The following is a 20,181-nucleotide window of genomic DNA, read 5'->3' as shown; positions in this document are numbered from 1 at the left end:
TGAGGTTGAGGTAACCCCTAGAGGTCAACTGGAGGTCAAAGTATGAATTCTTAAAAATCTCGCGAATTTATTGGTTAAACAAAACAAACAAAAGGATAACCCCAGGTAACTTTCAACGGTGCTCTTTAATTTGTCCTTGAACCTCATTTTCAAGGTTATTTTGAGGTCAACCTCATTTTTTTTAATGGGTACCCCTATTTTTTATGGCGGAATCGAAAAAAGTGAAGACTCTCACGTATGGATGAGTTGAGGTTTGAGGTTAATGTGACCTCTAGGGGTCAGATGAAGGTCGAACTGTCGCTTTGTAATAGTACCGGGATTTTAGTGGTACAAGGAAGCAAATAAAGGTCATGGAAACCCCCATTTTCGACAGCGGCAATCGAAAGAGCGGAAAATTTCACATCCAAATATCTACTTAGATCATAAGTCAAGGGCGAACTTAAAGTTTAAGGTCAGTCGAAGGTCATCCAAACTTAAAGACGCCCTAAAATTTTTTAAAGTATTTTTCATAATGGAGAAGGGTATTTATTTAGTAATTGCCCATCGGAGATCCGTGACCTTGAATTTAACCTTCAACCTCATTATCAAGGTTTTTTCAAGATCAATTTTTTTTACTTTTAGCGTTACCCAGGAACAACGACGTGGACGTAGTAAAATCTGTCCCCTTGGGGTGCTTTATTTTCGTGAGTTCCCCTCGCCTCTCACGATCGGGGTGCTTGATTTTCGTGAGTTCCCCTCGCCTCTCACGATCGGGGTACTTGATTTTCGTGAGTTCCCCTCGCCTCTCATGATCGGGGTGCTTGATTTTCGTGAGTTCCCCTCGCCTCTCACGATCGGGGTACTTGATTTTCGTGAGTTCCCCTCACCTCTCACGATCGGGTTGCTTGATTTTCGTGAGTTCCCCTCGCCTCTCACGATCGGGGTGCTTGATTTTCGTGAGTTCCCCTCGCCTCTCACGATCGGGGTGCTTGATTTTCGTGAGTTCCCCTGGCCTCTCACGTATGATTTATCTTACATCAGCACATCTTATTTTAAGTGCTCGAATTGTTCACCGTTCACTTCTTGACAGTAAGCTAATTGGTGGTAAAAAGCATCAACAGCATTTTGGATCATTTCAGTGGGAATGAGAGCTGATTCGTCTATGATCCTTTGACGTAATTCGTCCAAGTTTTGGGGTTTAGTTTTGTATACCCGATCCTTTAGATAACCCCAATAGAAATAATCTAAAGGCGTCAAATCGGGGGACCTAGCTGGCCATTCAATTGTGCCTCTCCTTCCTATCCACCGATTATCAAACACCTCATCTAAGTAAATTCGAACGTCTCGTCCATAGTGAGCTGCAGCACCTTCCTGCTGATACCATGTATTTTCGAAGTTGTCTCCGACTATTTCTCTAATTGCTGGAACTATTTGATTACGACGCATCTCTTCATAATTTTGAGCGTTTAAGTTACCATCAATAAAGAATAGCCCTATGATTCAATTATTCACTATTCCAGCCCAAACATTCAACTTCTGCGGATATTGCGATTTATCTTCTCGCATCCAGTGTGGATTTTCCGCAGCCCAGTACCTGCAATTATGTCGATTTATTGTTCCGTCAAGTTGAAAAGTTGCTTCATCAGAGAAAACTATGTTTGATGGAAGATTTGAATTTTCAATTATGCGTGCCATCATATCTTCACAAAACTCAACACGACGATCGAAATCGTCTTTATTCAACTTGTGAACCAGGTGTACTTTAAACGGATGGAATTTTGCTGTTTTTAAAATGATATGTACGGACGATGTACTTATGTCATGCTCTTGAGCAACTCTGCGGATGGAATTATGTGGATTTTCAGTGAATGATAATAGAACATTTAATAAATTCTCTTCATTTGTTGCTGAGCGTGGTCTGCCTGACTTAGATAGATTTCTGACATGGCCAAAATTTACAAACCTTGAAATAGTATTCTGAACAGTAGACACAGCAATTGGAGTTCTATTAACCCGAAATGTCTCATTAAAAAGATTTCTCACTGCCCTGTAAGATCTTTCTACTCCACCCCAGCCTCTCATCATAAGAAGTGATATTCTTTCTCGTTCAGTGAGGCGTTCCATTTTAAGTCAGCGAATCGAAATTTACTCAGAAATCAATCAGAATTAAAAACAAAAAGTTTGCAACCCAAATAAATGTTTTCAAAAAATGAAAATTATAATTTGAGTACTTTTACAAAAAAGTTCTACTACAGTCCGACTAATGCACTAATGCTTTATGGAGATTTTCAAATGGTAAAATCTTTTCAAATATGTTGCTTTTTTAAATATTAATTTTTAAAATGCAATTGTCCCGAAGAATAAGCTCAAAACGATAAAGTTAGGCATAGTACATTTCCTAAGGATAGAACCAAGTGAAATTGTTAGTGGATTTTCAATGAATAGGTATGGGATAGTAACCTTAAAAAGTTTAACCGGCTAATCAAGTTATTAAGAAAATAAGCGTAAAAAATCATTGTTGATAGGCGAGGGGAACTCACGAAAATCAAGCACCCCGATCGTGAGAGGCGAGGCGAACTCACGAAAATAAAGCACCCCAAAGGGACGGATTTTACTACGTCCACGTCGTTGTTCCTGGGTAACGCTAAAAGTAAAAAAAATTGATCTTGAAAAAACCTTGATAATGAGGTTGAAGGTTAAATTCAAGGTCACGGATCTCCGATGGGCAATTACTAAATAAATACCCTTCTCCATTATGAAAAAAACTTTAAAAAATTTTAGGGCGTCTTTAAGTTTGGATGACCTTCAACTGACCTTAAACTTTAAGTTCGCCCTTGACTTATGATCTAAGTAGATATTTGGATGTGAAATTTTCCGCTCTTTCGATTGCCGCTGTCGAAAATGGGGGTTTCCATGACCTTTATTTGCTTCCTTGTACCACTAAAATCCCGGTACTATTACAAAGCGATAGTTCGACCTTCATCTGACCCCTAGAGGTCACATTAACCTCAAACCTCAACTCATCCATACGTGAGAGTCTTCACTTTTTTCGATTCCGCCATAAAAAATAGGGGTACCCATTAAAAAAAATGAGGTTGACCTCAAAATAACCTTGAAAATGAGGTTCAAGGACAAATTAAAGAGCACCGTTGAAAGTTACCTGGGGTTATCCTTTTGTTTGTTTTGTTTAACCACTGAATTCGCGAGATTTTTAAGAATTCATACTTTGACCTCCAGTTGACCTCTAGGGGTTACCTCAACCTCATACCTCAATACATATCTGGACGTAAAATTTTCCGCTCTTTCCGATTCCGCCATAAAAAATAGGGGTTTCCATTTAAAAAAATGAGGTTGACCTCAAAATAACCTTGAAAATGAGGTTCAAGGTCAAATCAAAGGTTACCATCGGATTCCTCGTAAAAAGTTACTTCAAAAACAACCTTCACCAGGTTAAAAAAATAACCGGCTTAGAAAATTTCTCAGGTGTATCGTTACTTTTTGGACACCCTGTATATAAAGAACAATATAAATGAGTTATTAGATAAAACAACAAAATTAACAATAATAAAAGATAAAAAATAATACTAAAATAATAAAGACAATAAAGGTAATAGAGAATAATAAAAATAATAAGAACAACAAAATACTAAAAGTAGTAAAAAATAATAAAAGTAGCAAGAGTAGTAAAGACGCGAATGGCACCTGTTTTACAGAAGGACGGTCTGAAAAGAGGAAAGGTATAAAGGTGGATCGACGTGCGTTTGGCCAGAAAATAACCATTCAATTAGCTATTTCATGAACCATAGGTCGATAGAGGGGTAAGTGTGGGACGATGGATAATTTTGGGAGTACGCGGCTGGATTGACCCTGTTTCGTATGCGAGTGTAATCGGACAGTGCCGGCACTGGCATTAACTTTTCGCGAGTCGCCCTCTCAATCCATGCTCTAGCCTCGTAGTTTAAGAATAGATCACGGGTCCAATCCTTGAAGTCAGGGATCCGATCGATGGAGAACAGGGTCACGCTCAGTGAGTTGAGTATTTTTTGAGCAAGGATAGCAAAGGAATGGTTCCATGCCTCAGTTCGAGGGGCCTTGTATTCAAACGCCGACGGCGGGTGGCGACCCGAGCGCCGGATAATGACACCATCGAGCAGGACAGACAGGTTTCCAGCCAGGTAGTGCGGCGATTTTCTGGACACAACAGAGTAGGCCAGAACGGCAAGGGCTCTATACCTATTTGGGGTAAGGGATAGCCAGCCCAGGGCTAGTCTATGGTGCGTGATGTGGCTGTTTAAGGATAGAGAAGGTATAAAAGGGATCCATCCTATTACGAAGCATACGCAGGCGTTTTGTGCAACTTGAAGCTTAGACGAGCGCTCTCCATCAAGCTGAATATAAACCACTGAGAGGTAATCGAAATGTGGGAAAACGAGTTGCTCGACAAAAACTTTTCTGAGGGTAGTCGAGAGGGATTTCCTGTAGAAACGAAGTGAAGCCAGACAGCTGTATGCCCTCCTCGTCACGCTTCTCACATGTTCGGACCAGTTTAACGTGGGAGTAAGTGTCACACCCAGATTACGAGCACTGGTAACATAGTCGAGTGGAACCTCGTTGATGGTGATCTTCACGATGTCATTCAAATTGATAGCCCTAACGTACTGTTCGCTGCCCAGTATCATGACCTTGGTCTTGGTGAAGTTAAGGGAGATACCGTTTCCTAGTGCCCAATCCGCTATAGCCTCCACATCAAGCTGCACCCTCCCCAAAGGGATGACAGTGAAGATAGACCTGCGTGTCGTCGGCATAAAGCATGTAGTTCACGAAGGAGAGAACAGAGGGCAGGTCCGCGATAAAGATTGCAAATAGCAATGGTCCCAGAATACTACCCTCCGGTACTCCAGTAGCAACCTTGAGCCAATCCGTCACCCTGCCATCCTCCCCCATAACGGCCTGAAACCTGTCAGTCAGATAGCTGAAAAACCATCCCAAGACAGTGTCAGACAGGCATAGGTCCCTGAGTTTGACCATCAGACGATCATGGGAGATAACGTCGAAAGCCCTGGAGAATTCCAGCAGGACGAGGATTGTAATTTTACGCTCCTCAATAGCCCTGCGGACGTCATCCAGGACACCCAGGAGAGCAGTCTGGGTGCTGTGAAACCGCACGAAACCCGCCTGCCGTGGATCACGCAACTTGCGGCGGTCCAGGTAAGACGAGAGTTGTAAATGAACGAGCCTCTCAAGCACCTTTGATACCTCAGATAACCTTGCTATCGGTCTGATGTCCGATAAAAGAGCGGACGAAGGTACTTTGGCAAGAGAGGTGATGAGAGACCGTTTCCAGGAGGTCGGGAAGACGCCGCACAGTAATGATTTGTTGACAAGATGCGTGAGAGATGAGAGACAAGAAGAGGAGACGAGTTTAAGCATCTTGACAGACAAACCATCAGAACCGAATGTTCTGGATGTGGACGAGTTTAGTGCATCCATGACCTCCTGGCAAGTGACCTCACGAAAGTTGAATGGGGAGTGGACGTGAGGAGCGTTTGGGGGACTCGCTAAAAGGGCGTCCAAAAAGTCACGTGTCAATGGAGGGGATGAGTTGACTATGTTGGCAAAGTGGGTGTTTAGTACGGCTGGGGAAAAAAATTGAAAAGGGGATGGAAGAGCGCGCCTTGTGACTCCCAAGTTTCGTAATTCTCTCCATCTGGCCTTGCTGGTGGCTGCGGAAGACAGTCTGCCTGAGATGCAAGAATTTTTTGCAGAGTCGAGGGCATTTGAGACATCGTTGCGTAGTCTTCGATACCCAGCGACGTCACTGCCCGAGCGGGAGGAGGATGCCAGTTTATAGGCAGCGTCACGCTTTTTCATAAGAGCAAGAATGCTCGGAGTCACCCAGGGTTTACGCCTAGAAGACAACCTGATACACCTGAGAGGGGCTACCTCGTTAAAAGATTTTATGAGGACTTCAGTGAGAGAGTGCACCAAGTTGTCAAGGGAATGCACGTCGGCTTCGATCGACGGGTCGAAAGAGTGCTGCAGTCGTGTTGAAGATTTGTCGACCAGACACGAGAGAAAGCCGCTGAGGGTCCCATTTAAGGCCGCTTCATCCACCCGATTCAAACCGCGGGACCTAATGACTCTGGTGATATGCTTGTTAGAAGCGAAGCGATAGGTGACCGAGATGAAATCATGGCCAGCAATAAAAGGAGTATCGGACTTTCCAAATGTCTGGATAGCATTTGGGTCTTTCACTATGAAGAGGTTAAAAGTAGTATGGGAAGGGGGATTTATATCAAGACAGTGATGTGTGGGAGCAGTGGATACGAAGTGGAGGTTGTGCAGGTCAACGAGAGATCTCAGTGCTCGAGCATCTGACAAGGAGCTGAAACCTAGGTCTGCGTTAAAATCACCAGTAATGATGACATTTCCGTACAGAGGGAGGTAAGTGGCCAAGTAGTTGAAAAAGTGTGTGGGAGAGCAAGCAGAGGGACGTCTGTATACCACCGCCATCAAAAGCTTGGTGTTGTCGGACTTTATTCCACCTAGGATGAATTCAGGCGTGTTATCGAAAACTGGATCCGAAGTGGCTAGGAAACTGAATTTAAGGTGAGATCTGACGTACAGACCAACACGCCACCCTGCTTTCCAATTCCGTCAAGCCTGAAAAAATTAAAATTGGGGAGAGAGAGGTGTGAGTCAGAGATATCAGGTGAGAGGAAAGTTTCAGTAATGGCTATGACATCAAAATGTGTAGAAAGAGCTTGTGCTTCGAGAAGAGCAAAGTGACAGGGGGAATTTAGTCTGTTTATATTGATGTGGCCGACAACAAAGGAAGCAGAGGGCGGGATATGGTCCCGGATTAGTTGGCATCATGGACCAGAAACTGGAGGAGATGAAGTTGGGATGGCTTGAGATAGCTGGGCCGGAAAGACAGACACTGTCTGGCTAAAACAACCGTCTGTTTTGCTAATTTGCGGAGCGGGGTTTTTTGGGATGGAGGCAGTAGGTCGCGATTTGACAACCTGGGGCGCGAAGTCCGTGGTAGATGCCATGCTATCCAGCAAGTGGGTTTGGTCCGTACTGGAGGAAGAAACAGTGGGAAGGGCGGCCGATCGGTCAGCACCACAGAAGTCACTCCGGGATTCCACTCTCGACGTCTTCGATGGGAAAAGCTCGTAAGATGATGCCTGCCTCTTACGGCCTGAGATTTCGATAAGAGGCAAAGTACCAGCAGAAGCAGAGTCAATTTGAGTGGAAGGAGGGGATTCCAAAAAAACGCCACCGGACTGACGAGAATTGACCAAAACCGTAGACTGAAAAGAGCAGGTACGACAAGTAAAGGTCGCAAGGTCAGGGTTAGAGGTTATATGGAAACAGTGTCGATGGAAAGATCTATCACAGGACTCGCACTGCAAGATATTAGCACCCAGATAACTCAGCGCTTCACCACACTCGGCGAATGAAGACAAGACCATTTGATAAAAGTGAAAGGTTTGAAAATTTAAAAACTAGTTAAGACAAAAAATAAAAATACATAGATTGTGTCAAAAAGTTTCCCATATCTCCTCTCCGGATCTCAAAACTACGCAAGAAACTGTAACAAGTGAGATAATTTAAAGGACCGATTGACACGACAAATTGCACAGTTTGAATTTCGCGCGAAAATTTGAGTCACTGACCAGTCATAAACGGTAGTTGTGAAAAGTCTGGATTTAAAAGATTTGAAAATTGGCGCCTCAGTGGCACGAACTCAGTTAGTTAAAGATCAAAAATTGGCGGGAGATACGGGAGTAAAATGATGCCATTTACAAGAGACGGTTATAACGAGTCGCATTCTCGTTATGTCTCTCTCTCCCTGCAGCCAGTTTGCTTATTAATCATATGTATACTTTACCATGCATTATAATAATTTGTAATTTGTAGCGCAGTTGAAATGTCAGCGAACAAGGTAAGAGTCGAGTCCTACGATCTATACTATCGATAGTACCTAGCGCGGATGTCGCGGAAAGACCGCGATCGCGAAGGTGAGAGAGAAGGAGAGCGCGCAATGAGTCAGTTGGCATGCGAGCAGAGACAAGTACGGACGCTAGCATAGTTTGACAGTAACATCTTTTCTTTTGCGTTACGAGAGATCTCGAAGGAGTAAGCGAGTACGCAGTGGCGATTATACGAGTCCAAAGATCGCCAGCGATAAGCGAAGGCGCATAGCTGATGTTGACAGGAATTCCGTCAGCTATAAGGCTAGGAAGCGAGAACGCCCGCGTGAGTGTAGGACAGGAGTAAGCGTGGTCGCGATCTACTGTTCGTGCGTTGCTGCTGTTCTAATAACCGACGACAACTACTGTAAGTACTTACTCGATTCTCTCTCTCTCTTAGGCTCTCTCTCTCTCCTATTGCTTGCTAACTGCATTTGTCACTTTAGTTTTTCGCCCGACTTACGCACTCTGTCATTTTGCTCGGCATTGCGTCTTACCTCGAGCCGCTTTAAGCGAATTCGTTGTCCGATCTTGTTCGGTTGCTGACAAGATCGGCGCGCTGCGTTGCGTCGTTGCCTTGTTCGCTGCCGCTCACATTTCGCCACCACGCGCGCTTGTATGTATTCGTAAGTGCCTGAAATACACGATTCGTTTCTACTAAAATCCGCAGCAACTTATTCCGATACACCTGCCCTATTGTATAACTACTTCGCCGCGAGACTCTTTAGGTTGGCCCTCACCAAGTAACCTGTGGCTCACGACACTCTCCGCGGGCCGAATTTCTACGTAAGGAAGGAGGCAAGCTGATGCGGCTGGACCCAAGCACTGTTCGCACTGGCGCACAGGGTTACCTTGGATAGCGCACTTCGCTTTGTTAAAGTATTAATCCGCGAGAACTATTTATTATATAACTGATTTAGCCCGAAAAGAGCAGGAGCTAAAACCCCGTTACACGGTAAGGGAATTCGCAAATTAACCTAGAGATGATTGAAACGCAAAGATAAATAAGTAATTTATACACAAAAATGAAATGAGAAAAAATAATTGATGAAGCGAACGCAGAAAAATTACATTGCAAATTACGTGAAAAAGTAAGAAAGTAAACGCGATTTGACACAGTCGATAGAATAAAATTAAAATTAAGATTAAAAATAAAATTGTCTAGCGTGTAGATAGCGCTAGATGAAAATACAACAGTATTAAACTAAATAAAACAAAACAAGATGAAGTAAAATAACTATAAATTAAAATAAGCTTAAAATTAAAATAGCCATCGCGATGACTAAGCGCAAGAACAAATTAAGTTAAGAGTAGTGATGCGGCGAAGAAATAGCACCGGCTATGAGGAGTCTCTCCGAGAAGATTCAAATATGTGGGTATCGGTAAAAATAGTTGATACTGGTACTTAGCAGCAAAAATGTTGGAAGTGTTGCATTCGGTGAGATGTGAAGTGTGTAGTGTGTAGAGTGTAGCGGTCCTGGTGTGGAGGCTGTGTTATTGTTTGTGTTGTTTGCAGAAGTGTATAGATCAAAACTCGTTAAAAATGGAGATTTGATGAAGGTTATGTTGTAACCAGGCAGGCGGTTTATTCATCCACTGGCCAAAAAATTGACTAAAAGCCAAGAATTTTTAGCAGGAAGCGCAGTGGCCAGCTGGACGAACTCACCTGCAAAAATATGCCGCTCGAGGAAGTGGCAAAATTGAGAAAATGTTTATTAAGGAAGAGAGCCTCAAAGACCAGTGTGTCCTTACTCACCGAGAGAGAGAGAGAGAGAGAGAGAGAGAGAGAGAGAGAGAGAGAGAGAGAGAGAGAGAGAGAGAGAGAGAGAGAGAGAGAGAGAGAGAGATAAAGCAAGCCGACGACTGTGACAAAGCCGCGGCGAACAGTCTTTCAATTAATTTAAGAGAGATCTCTGTGGTCCACGAGTTAAAAGAGAGTGGTTTATCCTACCTGCTAATCACAGAAACTCAAGAGAGAGTTGACAGTGGAGACGATCTAGGAGGTTACCAAACATTGAGGTGACACGCACCCTTTTTCTGTACAATGCAGTGCGAGACGAGTCCTCAACCGTTCACCGAGTCTGCACAAGGCAGAGGCTAGTGTAAAGGAGGGTCGAAACCAGGGATATCGGCGGGCATATCCACCCCAACGAAGCCTCTTCCATCGCTGCATCGCTCGCCACAATAAAAGAAGAAAAGGTCAGGTTCTCTCTCTCTCTCTCTCTTTCTCTCTCTGTTCGATATTATCCTTTCTCTCAAAGATTCGTAACTATAAAAATTGGTACAGATAGCCAGATGATTACTTGCTGCTACCTTTTCTTAGTCATATTTTAGTTTATATGGGCGGTGGCTCTTTGTAAGCACGCGAATTATCAAGGCGATTTTGTCGCCAGGAAGTTTGCCTTTTCGTGCGGTAGTGGTTTAAGTTGTAAAAATGTTCGTTGATGATATGTTATAGATTGAAATAAGTTTCGCGAGTTGTTCTGTTCTGATTTACCATTAATAAGTTCGGTGTTCCAATGATTTAAAATGATTGTTTACTTAATTATTTATTGAACTGTCTTCCTCCTCCCTTTCGATTGTTGAGAGCGAAAATGCCTCTCTCGCCTTACCCTTCGTTAGAATCAGTTAACAAACAGTTTTTTTACACATTTGGGCACCGTTAATATTGTTGTTATTGCCGATGCTACTGTAGCCCTGTGTGATGGTGGTAAGCCAATTTAAATATCAGTAGAGAAGTTACGAATTGACGATCACTGAGGCAAACTAAATTACATAAGGTCTTCATCCTGTTTTGTATATCACTGTGTATTAACTGTCATAGTCAACGACATGTCGTACATATTTTGTTGATTGTGAGGCGAATTATAAATTGGATAATTATACTCCTCTTGTACTAATTTGGAGCATTCTAATATTTGTTCTTCTATTTCCATTGCTGAATTAGCGTTTGATCACTGAAATATGCAGACGTGCCAACACTGCACTCTAGCCGAAAAGCTAAACTATTAGCTAATAGTAGAGTGACAGTTGAATTCAAAATTTAATTTAATAAAAGTAAATAACGGTCGAAATGACTGTTCAGTCAGAAGATGACGAGACTACTTCTATTAAAAACAACGAAAACTGGAAAATAGTAAGCGGCAAAAAACGATGAAATAGCCTAGCAAACCAAACTCAAAACAAAAAACAAGCAAATTAATTATTACATCAATGGCTAAGTAACACAAGCAACAAGTACGAAATACTTTCTTTCACAATGTAGAGAATATCAAACCGTTCGAAAATCTACTGAATACACCTTATAGGTGAAAGGACTAATTAAAATTAAAATTCAGCTAACAACTTCGGAAAAATATTTGCTAATTATTACTGCATTGAAAGAAAAAATCACCAAGTTGATAGATGAATTAAAAACAACCATAGAATAACATGGATATAGAGTATTAAGTATATTCATAATACAGGGTGGGCCATTTTAAATGGACCAGTAGGTTTTCCTCGGAAACTATGAGATATAGCGAAATATTTTTCAGACAAAAGTTGCTTAATTTCGAGGGGGAAAAATTCTTATGACCTTACCTTTAATCTTGGAGGTCATGTTCAAGGTAATTTGAAGGTCAACTTTGTGTTCTTAAATGGGAACCCCTATTTTTGACCCCGGATTCGGAAAGAGCTGATTCACCTCTTTTATCATATGCAGTCGCAAGGTCGTACATTTTTCTAGCTTAACCATCCATGTTATCCAATAAAAGTAACATTTACCGTAAAGTGTCTTTATGTACTTTGACATACGAGTACGTGTACCTGTCATTGTCTGGTTTGGCATATCGAATCTTTTCATTTCCACAAAACAAAAATTGTTTTTCGATACTGCAGCTTAGTTTATTCGCTTATTTCACTGAATAGCGATTTTGTGTTCATTGCAGAGAATTTCTTTGTTACAAATTTTTATTAAAAATTGAATCAAAAGCCTTTTTTTTGGACCATGCTGGATTATTCTGCACGTGAACGCGTCGATATGATTTTCATTCTTGGTCTAGCCGGAGGAAGTTATCGTAGAGCTGCAAGACTTTATCAAGAACATTTTCCATACCGAAGACACCCTCATCATAACACCATTCGAAGGATTCATGTGAAAGTTCAAGAAGGACATTTAGTTCTTACGCGAAAACATCATACTTACGATGAGAATGATGTTCGCGTTCTTGTGATATTGGCAATTATTCATGGGAATCCTTATATTAGTAGTATACAGATCCAAAGAGAATCTGGAATACCAAAACGAACTGTCCTTAGAATTTTGAGAAAATGAAAATTCCGACCATATCATATCACTCTCACTCAAGTCATCACACCAGATGATATAGAAAGGCGATTGGAGTTTTGTCGTTGGACAAAAAAAATAATTCAAAACGACAGGGCTTTTTTCCATAATGTCATGTTCTCTGACGAAGCTACATTAAAAAATGATGGGGAGCTCAACAGGCATAACTGTCATTACTGGTCAGCTGAAAATCCTCATTGGCATCGACAAGGAGATCATCAGCATCGTTGAAGCATCAACGTGTGGTGTGGCATTATCAATGGACATGTGATTGGACCTTTTTTTTTTTTGAGGGAAATGTCAATGGAGTAAACTTTTCTCAATTTTTACAAAATGAACTAGATGGACTACTGGAAGAAGTAGACCTGCAAACAAGACTGAGAATGTGGATGCAGTTAGATGGAGCTCCTGCGCATTTCCACAGAAATGTTAGAGCTTATCTGGACATTAGATTCAACGGTAGATGGATCGGTCATGGTGGACCAGTTGCATGGCCACCACGATCTCCCGATTCGACATGTCTTGACTTTTACTTATGGGGATACTTGAAGAATGTCGTTTATCAAGAACAACCAACGACCCGAGAAAACATGATGGACAGGATCAGGATCGCATGTCAGAGCATACCGCAGGATGTACTATTGAGGACAGGAGATAATTTTCATCAGAGAATCGAATTATGCATTCAAGGAGATGGAAATGTTTATGAACACTTACTGTAACAATTAATTTGGTAAATGTAATAAATGTTATTTTGGTAAATAAATAATAAAGCTAAAATACTTTAAAAACTTATCTTCTTCATTTATGACCTTGAATAAATAGGACAAAATAGACCGCACACATGACGCCTAAACAAAAAATTGGGAAGAATTTCCCGCTCTTTTTGAATCCGGGGTCAAAAATAGGGGTTTCCGTGTAAGAAAACAAAGTTGACCTACAAATGACCTTGAACATGACCTCCAAGGTTAAAGGTAAGGTCATGAGAATTTGACCCCCTCAAAATTCAGCAATTTTTGTCTGAAAAATATTTTGCTAGCTCTCATAGTTTCCGAAAAAACCTACTGGTTCACTTAAAATGGCCCACCCTGTATAAGGCATCGCATCACAAAAACTACCATTGCCGCTTTTCACAGTTGAACTTAAGTTAAACATGAGTATAAAGGCCAGGAAAATTATCCTCCAAGAATAAGGGAATACAAAAAACTATTGTTACATAAGTGCTCTTGTGTGAGATGTGTTAAACAACACCAAACTAAAGAATGTTCAGTTAAACAAAAAATCAAAAATGTAACATGTGCAAATTGCAAAGGAAATCACACTGCAAATTATAAAGGATGTCTAGTTCATCAAAATTCAAATTTAAATTTCAATACCAACGTCAATAGAATTAGACCAAATATAACATATACACAGGTAATATTATAACATGATTAGAGTGAGATAAAAATATGAAAACAAACAGTTGTGTAAGTAGAACTAAGGAGACATACTATCGAAGTAAACACAAATAATAAACTCGACTATACGAGGGGGGGTCAATAAGTCTTTACAAAAAGAAGGAAACAAAAGTTTTGCGTATGTAATTTTTTTTTATTTTTCAACATAATCTCCTTGTCCATACATTTTATTAAACGGCCTTCCAGTTTTTTTGAGCCATCAGAAAAATATGATTTCTAAAAACACTCAAAATAGGCATTTGTTTCGGCGATGACTTCTTCATTTGACGTGAATCGTTGTCCGGCAAGCCATTTTTTGAGGTTAGGAAATAAGAAAAAGTCACTGGGAGCCAAATCAGGCGAATATGGTGGATAGTCAATTAATTCGAACTTTAAATCGTTAATTTTTGCAATCGAAACTACACACGTGTGAACTCGAGCATTGTCTTGAAGAAAGAGGCATTTTTTTTGTTCAAGTGAGGACGTTTTTCTCTGATTTTTCTTTCAGCTAACCTAATAATGACGTATAATATTGTCCAGTGATCGTCTGGCCCTTTTCCAAGTAGTCGATGTAGATGATTCCATACGCATCCCAGAAAACCGTGGCCATAATCTTGTCAGCTGACTTTACTGTCTTTGACTTCTTTGGGGCTGGTTCTCCTGCGGTAATCCATTGTTTGGGCTGTTCTTTGGTTTCGGGAGTGTAGTGCTGTACCCATGTTTCGTCTACAGTTACGAGTCGATGCCAAAAGTCTTCCGGATTACGACGTATGCGTGCCAAAAGTGCCTCAGAGATGACCATGCGGGTTCGTTTTTTTCAACAGTGAGCAAACGCGGCACCCATCTTGTTGATATTTATTTCATCCCCAATTTTTCATGCAAAATTGAAATGATTGTACCCTTTTATACCCCTGTGGCCCCAACTAATTCTGGCAATTTTAATCTTCTATCACTCAACACCATATCATGGATTTTGTTGACCATTCCGGGCGTATTTACTTCTACGGGGCGTCCTGAACGAGGTTCATCTTTTGTTGTTTTACGGCCGCGTTTAAATACATTTATCCAGTTCTAAACAGTCTTAAATATAGAGGCAGACTTGCCATAAACGGCGTTCAACTCAACTTTGATATCTTTTGGTATAAGGCCTTTCAAATGAAAATGTTTTATCACTGCTCGAAACTCTGTTTTTTCCATTTTTCAAATAAACCAATAACTTTTTATTCAACCAACACTCACAAAAACCGACTTAATGAATCTAGCTGAAACTTTTTACCATATTTAGTTAGTAGTATTGCTTGCCAAAAACATCATAATTTAAGCGTGACGAGCGCCATCTCTTGGATTTTGTAAAGACTTATTGACACCCTCTCGTATAATGGAGCGGCTGGTGCAAAGAATGGATACTATGTTAAATCTTTCATTTGTGCTAGTAAATAAAATGGCATAATAGGTAGCCTAAAACTTGCAATCTGGAACGCAAACAGTTTTATGCAGAGACACTTTTAATTAAAAGCATTTGTAATCTATGAAAATAAAAACATCATGTTGATATCAGAAACACACGTTACAAGTAAAAAGTATTTTAATATACTGAACTATTGGGTGTACAAGTAAGTTTCCAGCGTTTTTTTTCTAAGTTTGAGGCTTTATTATGAAAATATGGTTACATATCCTTCATTCAAAATATTGTCCATCAGAAGTTACAACTTTTTCCCATCTTTCAGGCAATTTGTGAATTCCGGACCAAAAAAATTTTTCATCTTTCGAGCCCAAGAATGTATCAAGCCAATTTTTGATTTCCTCTGCTGAAGTGAAGCGTATTCCCGTAAGAGCGTTCTGCATCGACCGAAACAAGTGAAAGTCCGATGGTGCCAGGTCTGGGCTGTAAGGCGGGTGAGGCAGAATTTCCCATCCACTATTCTCCAAATAGTTCTTCACCGAAGTCGCAACATGTGGCCTAGCGTTGTCGTGCTGCAAAATGACGGACTCATGCCTAGTCTCATATTCTGGCCGTTTCTCCTGTAACGCCCGCTTCAGACGAATTAATTGGGTTCGATACAATGGTCCTTTGATGGTTTGACCACTCGGAAGCAGTTCGTAGTATATGACACCCTTTTGATCCCACCATATGCAGAGCATGACCTTATTCACGTGAATATTTCGTTTCGGCGTCGGTTGGGCGGGCTCGCCGGGCTTTGTATACGAATGTCTCCGTTTAGGATTGTCGTAATAAATCCATTTTTCATCGCCAGTGACAATACGATGCAAAAATGATTTATTTTTGTACCTCTGCAGCAACATTTCGGACATGCAAAATCGCCGTTCGACGTCCCTTGGCTTCAATTCGTAGGGCACCCAGTTTCCAACCTTTTGGATGAATCCCAATGTTTTTAGGCGCAGGGAAATGGCTTGTTGTGTGACGCCCAATGCTGCAGAAAGTTCTTTTTGAGTCTGACACGAATCCTCACTCAGCAAAGCGTCCAATTCCTCGTCTTCGAAAGTTTTCGGCTTTCCGGAGCGATCCTTGTCTTCAACTTCAAAATCACCAGTTTTGAACCGTTTGAACCACTCGCGGCACGTTGATTCACCAATACATTCCGTACCATAAGTTTCCGAAAGCAAACGAAAGGCCTCAGCAGCACTTTTCCCCATATTAAAGAATAGAAGCAGCGCTTCCCGCAAATGACGTTTATTTGGCTGGAAACTTGCCATTGTTTTGCTCGATAGAATATACGATACTGATAGAAATGCTCAAATGTCATGCTGCATAGTTGTTTACAGATGCACAACCTACAAACATAACACATGGTGTCTGACATTTCTGCCCGAGATCCACTGGTGTCGCCTTCTTTTGACAAACGCTGGAAACTTACTTGTACACCCAATATATTGTACATAAAACTAATCACTTGCACACGATGGTACTGCGATTATAATCAAAACAAAAATAAACCACTACATCAATACTTGCACTAGTGAAATCTATTTGCAACCAGTGCAATCATTAACGATAAAAACGAGCCAATAACAACATCAGCTGTTTGCTGTTCCTCAAACAAAACAATTACAAAAGAAAACTAGACTGGCTTTTTCAACACACTAGGAAGTTGCTTTATACTAAGAATCATCGTGTATACATCTTGAAGCGTTATCATGCCGATGAGAGAAGAGGGCCATGGGATCGCGTCTGCATCCTATTCACATCATAATTAATGAATTTTTCCCTTTCCAATTAAATTAGTCATTAGAAATTATGAAATAATATTTTTTGAACTTGAATATTTTGATTTCAACAATATATCAAAACTAATTTTGGCCTCTCAAAACCTCTTATCGAGTTTTCGCTCCGGAGCTTAGTTTAAGCAGAAAATAGAAAAAAATAAAAAAATATGTTAATTTTATTGAATTCACTGTTATTTAGCGAACTTTTATTATAAGAAATTAATCTACGAATTTATACAACAAAGCGTGCGAGATAACAAGCATCGCTCTATTTTTATTATATTTTATTATTAGATAATTATTGATAACTGTATTTTGCGGCAAATTTAATTATAATATTGATTGTTGATATAAGTAGTGTATAAGTTATGTATTGGTCGATTATGGTTGTTCCAACTTCAATTAATTAATAATTACGAAATTTTTAATTAATCTTGGCTCCGAATGATACTTGAAGAGCCATCTTACGAGCTAAGGCCTGTACACTTGCGTCCATGCTCTCGATTTTCTCCACGCCCCCGCTCCAATCAGGGCCCGAAAATCCAACTAGGAAAATCAGAAGAAACGAACGGACCAATTAACACATCATTGCCTGCTCCACTCCTTCCAAAACCAAGAGGCTAAGAGAGGGGCTCATCACCCAAACACCCACCTAATATAAAAAGAGCTGCACAAGACCCAGAGAGTAGTTCAAGTTCAAGTCCTAAAGGTTATTAGAGAAAGTTCAAGTTATTAGAGAAGTGCTAGAAAAGTAGTTGAAGTTGCAGTTGCAGTTGTTCCCGTAGTTGTCAGTTATCGTAGTGTCAGTACAAAACAGATATTGAGTACCAGTGAGTGAGTGCTGAAGGAAGCACAAGGATAAGTCAACCAAGAAGTAAAGCAGCCAAGAAGACAAGAAAATCAAGAAAAGACTGAAGGAAGCACGGGAGTCCGTAAACCAAGAGTCTAGACAAGAAGAAGTGAACGAAAGAGCCAAGCAGCCAAGCAGCGAAGTAGCAGAACAGATAAAATAAAAAAAAAGATCGACCAGTACAGAATAAAGACCCGCAAATTAAGTGTCAAGTTTTCAATAAAAAAGAGTAAGCAATCAAAATTTTAATTTTTTTTTAACTTATCTATCTTTCCTCTCTTTTAGAAGTGGGTCGCAAATCAAAAATTTTCCCTTTGTCGTATTTCGAGACTTTTTTTGATAGGCTCCAAATACAATTTATATTAGGAAAACCAGTTTCTACTATTGATAGGACCCAGGGTACTTCCCGCTCTCGAATTACAACTATTGATTGGAATCCAAGAGCAGAAGCACAGGTTTAGTGGCACTGTCCTCTTCGATGTTAATAATTTTCGAATAGTGATCCTGCTAGTTTAAGCGAGAAATCGCAGGCTAGCAACAACAGAATCCTGAGACTGCGCCAAGCCTCAGGTACACCTGAGATGTGCCGTTGCCACGACGTCACAACTACAATAAATAGAAATAAAACACAGAAAATCACGTCCACTAAAATAACCCAAAAAATCAAAGAAAAGAATAATTATTAAAAAAAAGGTATCAGCTTGCACGCTCAAATAACGTGCCATTCGTGTTTAATTCTAATTTACTTAAAATATCATGAACGCCCGCACTTGATAAATTTTAAATCGATTCGCGTAATTTTAAATTAATATTTTCGTTAAAAATCTTTAAAACGTTCAATGTCCAATTCGATGCCATTTTATTCCAATTAATTTAATGTAAATCAGTATAGAATAAATAAAAGAAAATTAGTTTCATTTAAATTTATCAAAAACAGTTAAAAATTATTATTCTGTGCCGGCCGGCCGTAACTTAGTTCTTTTTCAATATTAATTAATAGAAATAAATATGAAGAATGGAGCGGGAATCTTTCTGATTTCCCACGATGAAAAGGAATTCGAGATAAAGAGTTTATATAAAACTTGATAGTGGCCCGAGCCTGCGACGCTCTATACTGCTTTGTCCCACGCGGATGAGTTGACAGGAGTCTACGATCATCGCGTATACATCGTGAAGCGTTATCGCGCCGATAATGGAAGGGAGCCATAAAAATGCAATTTATCTTTTTTCCCACCGAATTTTAAGAAAGTATGCGTAATATTTAATGGATTTTCATCAATTTTGTAAGTTATTATTGTACAATAAAGCGCATCTTTTAGTCACCAAATAATTAATAAATAATTTTATATTAGAACAATAACGCATTTTATAATAAATCGTAGAAGATTGGATTTTTTAAAATATTTATAATAATTAAATTATTGTAATAATCACTATGTATCGTTAAAATTAACTAAGTTTAGTACGATTTTGTATAAGTAATTATAAACTATAGCGTCACTCTTGCTCTTAAAAGTGGCACTCCGAGAGCCATCTCAGGAGAAAAGGGCCCAAGTTAAAAAGGGACCGCCCTTTCTCTCTCTGAAAATTCACGCCCACAGACCAATAAAGAAATCCTAGATACGATTAGAAAATTTCTCACCAATACAAAATTTGGCCGTTATCGCTTCATGGGCCTGAGGAAAGGGATTTCCACCCAACCACCCACTGCTTATAAAAAGCTCTGTACAAGACTGGAGGAGTGGAGTGAGTACGAGGAAGTGCCTAACAAGAAGTGACTACCAGTAAGTGAGTGCTGGAGGAAGCATCAGAGAAGAAAATTTTGAAGAAGTCAGCCAAAATTCAATCAAGAAGTCACCCAACTACATCCAGAATAGAGAGAATGAGCAGAGGGAGCACAGCCTTAATAACAAATAATTAAATAAAATAAAAGTAAGTAAAACCTTATATCTGGCTATCCTTTTCTTTCTTTAAGCAATTCGTTTTTTTGGAAATTCATTAAGCGTGAGTCTGGTGAATTTTCATTAAAGTCCCTTAAGAACACATTAAGCATGAGTCGGGTGTGTTCGTAATAACATTTGGTTATTACATACCGCGCTAGCATACAGTTTTCTCCACGCAACAATATTGCTCGTCCCGGCTTATGTGTTACACGATAGCCAAATCAGAGCAACCCTGAGTTTACGCTTACTCCAAGCGTACTTGAGAGTGACCCCGACGTCACATATAAATTTTGAAGGCCCCGAAGGGATTAAATTGTTGCAAAAAAAAACTGTTTGGGCTTTCCTTTCTTAAATTATATCAGTGATCAGTTAGAGTAAAAGAAAATTAAGAATAGATACTACTTAAAGTATTTTGTTGAATTTGAAATCTGTGAAGAAT

General features: G+C 40.1%; 1 protein-coding gene across 1 annotated transcript in view; it reads left to right on the top strand.

Moving 5' to 3' along the window:
* LOC131663142 (probable serine/threonine-protein kinase DDB_G0283337) overlaps positions 1-20,181 on the top strand; it is a 270,050-nt gene that overhangs the window by 218,608 nt on the left and 31,261 nt on the right. The window lies entirely within an intron of this gene.

The sequence above is a fragment of the Phymastichus coffea genome, unplaced genomic scaffold, assembly GCF_024137745.1.
Source record: "Phymastichus coffea isolate CEN01 unplaced genomic scaffold, Cenicafe_Pcof_1.1 PCOF00002, whole genome shotgun sequence".
Taxonomy (NCBI): domain Eukaryota; kingdom Metazoa; phylum Arthropoda; class Insecta; order Hymenoptera; family Eulophidae; genus Phymastichus; species Phymastichus coffea.
Note: the sequence above shows the minus strand (reverse complement) of the source record. Positions and strands in the feature narration are given on the sequence as shown.